Source organism: Ranitomeya imitator, chromosome 9 (genome assembly GCF_032444005.1).
Source record: "Ranitomeya imitator isolate aRanImi1 chromosome 9, aRanImi1.pri, whole genome shotgun sequence".
NCBI classification, from domain to species: Eukaryota; Metazoa; Chordata; class Amphibia; order Anura; family Dendrobatidae; genus Ranitomeya; species Ranitomeya imitator.
The window spans coordinates 132,360,188-132,366,607 of NC_091290.1; positions in this window are offsets into that span (position 1 = coordinate 132,360,188).

Here is a 6,420-nt window from a genome sequence, read left to right on the forward strand (position 1 = left end):
TCAACTGGGTTCACATCTACACCGCTCAGTACTGCTGTATAATGTCTTCCATACTGCTGCTTTTTTCTATGTGCTAAGGAATGAAGAGCGGAAATCACTCTGTGTGTGCTGTGCTGTGTATGGGAGAAATCAGCTAGTCTCATCCCAGCAGCCGCAAAGTAAGAGACAGAGCTTGTAGAGGGGAAAAATGGGGAAAATGCAGAATGCAAGTCATAAAATGGCCAGATATAGTGTTATTCCACATGTACACAAGTCACCCTCTTATGGAACGTTGCTTAAAAGTATAGATCCTCTTTAAGGTTGGATGTTGACCTATTGTCACATGTTAACAGTGACAGAGAGGTGCCAGAAAACTGCGGTGTCTGATTTCACGTACTCCTGCACTGATTAGAAACACGTCTCCTTCATATGAAAAAGTGCTGGTTTCTGCTAGCAGTGCAGGAGTTAATCTGTTCAGCTGAGAGCTCCTGGAAGCTTACCTGCATTGATGATCTCAGCTGTTCAGTGTTGGTCACTCCCCTCTCCTATATACACTTGTCTCTAGCAATCAGGGATTGTCAGTGTTATTTTCATACTGCCTGGTTCTGAAGTTGGAGGTGTTGGTTGTTGGAGCAGGCGTTTGGAGTGTTGTTCAGAAGACCGTTGCTTGGTGATTTGTCTGTGTGAATATCCTCATACTCTCCTATTCGGTTTTCCTTCCTTTACTTCCCAGTGTTCCACTCTGTTGTTTGTGAGTGCATATTTGTATGATTGGTATTTTCGTTTATTCCTGTACGTCTTCCCTTGTTAGTCTGGTTTCTGTATTCTTATACACTGCAATTCTCCACTTCCCTGGGAGGGGGACAGAGAATGGAACAGATAAGGACTTATTTAGGAGCTCAGCAAGGCACATGGCCATGGCGTCTTCACCATCAGAAGTAATCCGAGAAGCAGGGATAGCTAGGGTGCTCCCAGTACTAGGGATAAGGAAGGAGCCCCTAGAGCCCTGGGATATCCTGCAACAGTGCCGTGACACCTATGCAAGCTCATCTCAGAACTCTTATTTTTTGTCTCTTAGGATAATTAGGGATGAAAAGTTCTGTTTTTATTGATTTGGTTTACCAGGGGCAATGTACTGCTTATAGCGATGATTTAAGAAACGATCTGATCACCCAACAACACCAAGCGTATTGCACATTTGTTGGATGATCGCTGGCACATTGGGACTAGGAGGATCATTTGATACGAAAGATTAGCTATTGACCTGGTGGTCCCATCTAGTCTGTGTGGTAACAGGATAGGTAGTAAGTGACTGATCACTGGTGGCCCCATCTACTCAGTATGGTAATAGAATAGGTAGTAAATGACTGTTCGCTGGTGGTCCCATCTAGTCAGTATGGTAATAGAGAAGGTAGTAAGTGACTGATCACTGTCGGTCCCATCTAGTCAGTATGGTAATAGAGTAGGTAGTAAGTGACTGATCACAGGCGGTCCCACCTAGTCAGTATGGTAATAGGATAGGTAGTAAGTGACTGATCTCTGGTGGTCCCATCTAGTCAGTATGGTAATAGAGTAGGTAGCAGGTGACTGATCGCTGGTGGTCCCACCTAGTCGGTATGGTAATAGGATAGGTAGTAAGTGACTGATCTCTGGTGGTCCCATCTAGTCAGTATGGTAATAGAATAGGTAGTAAGTGATTGATCTCTGACAGTCCCATCTAGTATGTATGGTAACAGGATAGGTAGTAAGTGACTGATCACTGGTGGTCCCACCTAGTCAGTATGGTAATAGAGTAGGTAGTAAGTGACTGATCACTGGCGGTCCCATCTAGTCAGTATGGTAATAGAGTAGGTAGTAAGTGACTGATCGCTGACGGTCCCATCTAGTCGGTATGGTAATAGAGTAGATACTGACTGATCACTGGTGGTCCCATCTAGTCAGTATGGTAATAGAGTAGGTAGTAAATGACTGATCACTGGTGGTCCCATCTAGTCAGTATGGTAATAGAGTAGATAGTAAGTGACTGATCACTGGTGGCCCCATCTAGTCGGTAAGGTATTAGGATAGGTAGTAAGTGACTGATCCCTGGTGGCCCCATCTAGTCGGTATGGTATTAGGATAGGTAGTAAGTGACTGATCACTGGTGGCCCCATCTAGTCGGTATTGTAATAGAATAGGTAGTAAGTGACTGATCGCTGGCGGTCCCATCTAGCCGGTATTGTAATAGGATAGGTAGTAAGTGACTGATCACTGGTGGTCCCATCTAGTCAGTATTGTAATAGAGTAGATAGTAAGTGACTGATCCCTGGTGGCCCCATCTAGTCGGTATGGTATTAGGATAGGTAGTAAGTGACTGATCACCTGTGGCCCCATCTAGTCGGTATTGTAATAGAATAGGTAGTAAGTGACTGATCGCTGACGGTCCCATCTATTCGGTATGGTAATAGGATAGGTAGTAAGTGACTGATTGCTGACGGTCCCATCTTGTCGGTATGGTAATAGGATAGGTAGTAAGTGACTTGTCGCTGGTGGTCGCATCTAGTCGTTATGGTAGTAGGATAGGTAGTAAGTGACTGATCACTGGTGGTCCCATCTAGTTGGTATTGTAATAGAATAGGTAGTAAGTGACTGATCGCTGACGGTCCCATCTATTCGGTATGGTAATAGGATAGGTAGTAAGTGACTGATTGCTGACGGTCCCATCTTGTCGGTATGGTAATAGGATAGGTAGTAAGTGACTTGTCGCTGGTGGTCGCATCTAGTCGTTATGGTAGTAGGATAGGTAGTAAGTGACTGATCACTGGTGGTCCCATTTATTAGGTAATCAGATATGTAGTAAGTGACAGATCGTTAGATTCACCACTAGGGTAAGAGCAGATATTGAGATGACAAATGGGGTTTGTATATTTTATTTGCTACTGGAAAGAGGTAAATTATCATCCATTCTGCAGCTAAATAAAACCAATGCCTTGAAAGGTCAAAAACATTCCCTTGGGCAGTCATTGCAATGGCCTTGAATATTCTCACCTGGCTTTTGACAAGAGCTGCATTGATATTCCAAAGTCTACCGTCCTCCCACCTGTTAGTCACAGTAGTAGTAAATATAAGAGGTGTATTTTGGCCTCGCGGAGAGCTCTAGGCAGCGGTACTGGTAGGTTCAATCACTCTTGGGACAGTCGTTGCAGCTGTTCTATCACCTAATGTTATCAGCATAAGGACTGGCGTGTATACTTATGCAATGTTTACATAAGGAAGACAGTAATCGAGCGCTACAGGTAGGTGACACAATCATCCGTGCTGAGATAATAACACCACACATATTTGTGTGTGCCAACACATGGCTCAGCTGCTATCGGAAGAGGCAGATGTGCCCGACGTGTTCTGCGTGCCAAGTGGATTGTCATCTCAAAAAGCGGTGCGCTGTGCCAAGTGCTTGCTCATCTGCTGCTGACACGCACTATGGTGCTCACATGGGTCCCTATTCTCAACCAGATTTCCACATTCTTACACATGTCTAGGGCTGGGAAAAGCCTGGCATCCCCACAGGGAGCAGCTGGTGTTGGGGAGTCTCAAAATACCTATAGAATGATGGTATTTTTGCGCACGGGGTTAGTAGGAACAAAAGTTTCCATTAAAATGAATAGGTGAATGCAAAATAAACCTGCACAATATCCATTATCTATTAATTAAAATAGTAGAAGACTGGTGCATTCAAACTATTGGATCCGACAATTTTCACCATCGCGCCATCGGCTTCAACTTCTATGTTATTTCAATTTTTTTTGTGTTTTCAAATAGTTCATCACGTTTCCTTAAAGAAAAAACGACCACAAAGTTGACCGCCTTCCCATGGTTGTTGGCTGAACAATGGTTTGGCCGATAGGTCAATCGTTCAGCTGGCGGTCATCATGGCCGACTCTCCCATACACAGGAAAACTCGTTCTGCCGTGATCTGTAAGAGAGACGCTGCCAAACATGTCTGCGGAAGAACAAAGGGTTTTGGCAATCCGAAATCGGACTTGACGGATCCCTAACTACCCCCTGATAATAAATTGTCCAGGTCCCCCATGTACATTATACTGTCGGCCAAACCTGTTGATAGCGGTGAGCTTGGTCTAATGTGTATGGGGGGCGTAAAGGCCTAATATATTGGGTTTCTGGTGATGGATCCAACCATTTTTGGTGCTACAGAGTAAAACCTCCTTCAGAATTCCATGAAACACAGTCGGAGTACAGACCGCAATGTACGGATGGGCTGGGGGTCTGCTGACTTCAACTTGACAGCTTCATATATGTCTATTAGGCTGTCACGGTCAGATCAGGAGACCCCAGGCCGGTTTGTAAAATGCGGTCAGTACTCGGAATGTTTTTTTTTTTACAGACATTTGAATGAGGCTTTAAAATAATGTCCGACATTCTCAGCTATTCACTTCAGACATTTTACTGGAAACACTGGATTCATTCCATGATCACCATCATTGATATCAGATATGTCTGGAGGCCATTCATTCCGCTTGCCTCCAAAGTCACGTGCATGGACACTTCGCTAAGTCATGATCTGCAAACTAAAGAAATGTAAAGATCACTGACTATAGCGAAAGTTCACGTCGGCGGTTTAATAATTTTGATATGAAGGATGATAGGAATTATCAGAACAACAAAACAGATAGAAAAGGCAGAACAATAAATATAGAACTTATATCACGCTATGTTGCGTTGTAAATGCCATGACTTTTATAGTGTGGGGTTATTTGGGCGGAAAATCTTATTGAATTACTTTGAATGGGTTTTCCATATTGATGACCTATCCCTGGGATGAGCCATTAATATCAGATGTGCCATTCTTTTCGCCATTGTGTACGGGCTGTGAATGGTACTGCGAGCTTTGGTGGTGGTGGCCCCAGATTAGTAAGTAATTCATAAAATAATAATAATAAAAAATAATAAAAGTAATAATAACAATAATAATAGAAAAAATTTTAATAATAAAAATAAAATAATAATAGCAATAATAATAAAAAGTAATAATTAAAGTAAAGTAATAAAAATAAAACTCCTTTAAACAGTAATTTCCTACTAAAATATTATTACTTGAAATGCTGAAGCATCCAGAATTTACCAAAGGTCTATCCTTTGGACTACAGAGCGCAGTACACAGTGGTCTATACTCCATGAATGGGGTCTGGATTATATACTGTGGCTGACACTGATATCAGCTGATCGGCGGAAGTGCCGAATGTCGGGCCTAGACCGATCAGACATTGACGACCCATCCTAAGGATAATTCATCAATGCTAAAGTAGAAGACAACCTGTTTAACAATATACATAGAGAGACTGTGGTAATCCACTGACACAATCATCCCTGCAGATAATGGGAGTGATGCTGGTATTCACATTATATTGGTCAATTGCTTTACTATATTGATAAATGTCTGATAGATGCGGGTCCAGGGTTGGACTGGCCAACCAGAGAACGGAGAATCCTCCGGTGGGCCCTGGCTTCTCCCTCAGGGTCATCCATATTAGAAGACTTGGGGCCCTTGAGCCGGGGAGAACCCAGCGCCCCCATCTGGATTTAAACAGAATCTCAATGATTACGTGATAATCAATCGAATCAGCAACATTATGTATCTTATGGCTATACTGTAAGATCCAGTGCCTGACGATAATTAGCGCTGATCTGAAAAACCCCGTTAATGATAATGAATTGGTTTTGTATGGAAGATAGGTGGGCCCTCAGAATCAAGTCCTCTGGGGGCCCAATGTTGCTCAGTCTGCCATTGTGGGGGTCCCGTACCTATGCGTCTCAATGAAAAGGTGGCTCCGCATTCATGGCTCTCTTCATTCACTTCTATGAAGGGTGAAAAATTGCCGAGCGGGTTTATTTCACTATCTCAAAAGAGCAGGGTATGAGCGGCCATCTCTCCCCTCACAGCGGCCCCTATAACCGTGAGACCCTCAACTGCCATTTATGATTTGTCCTGTGGAAATCCTATACATGAGATGAGGACACCACTTTAACCCCTTTGGAACTGGGCAAGTTTTCATTTGTGCTCTTTTGATCCTTTTTTGTTCCCCCCCTTTTCCAAGAGCCAGAACTATATATATATATATATATATATATATATATATATATATATATATATATATATATATATATATATATATATATATATATATATATATATATATAAAAAAATTTTGGGTAAATATAGACGTATAAGGGCTCGTTTTTTTTTTTGTTAGTTTTGAATGAAGTCTTTCATTTTACCATTCACTGTACTGGAAAACCGGGAAAAAAAATCCAAGTGCGATGAAATGGTGAAACAAAAACCCCATAATTCTACCAATATTTTCTGTTTTTATGACTGCGCCGCGAGTCGGCCATTAGAGGCAATGCGACCCACGACTGTGCAGGCCTAAAAAAAATGTCATATTT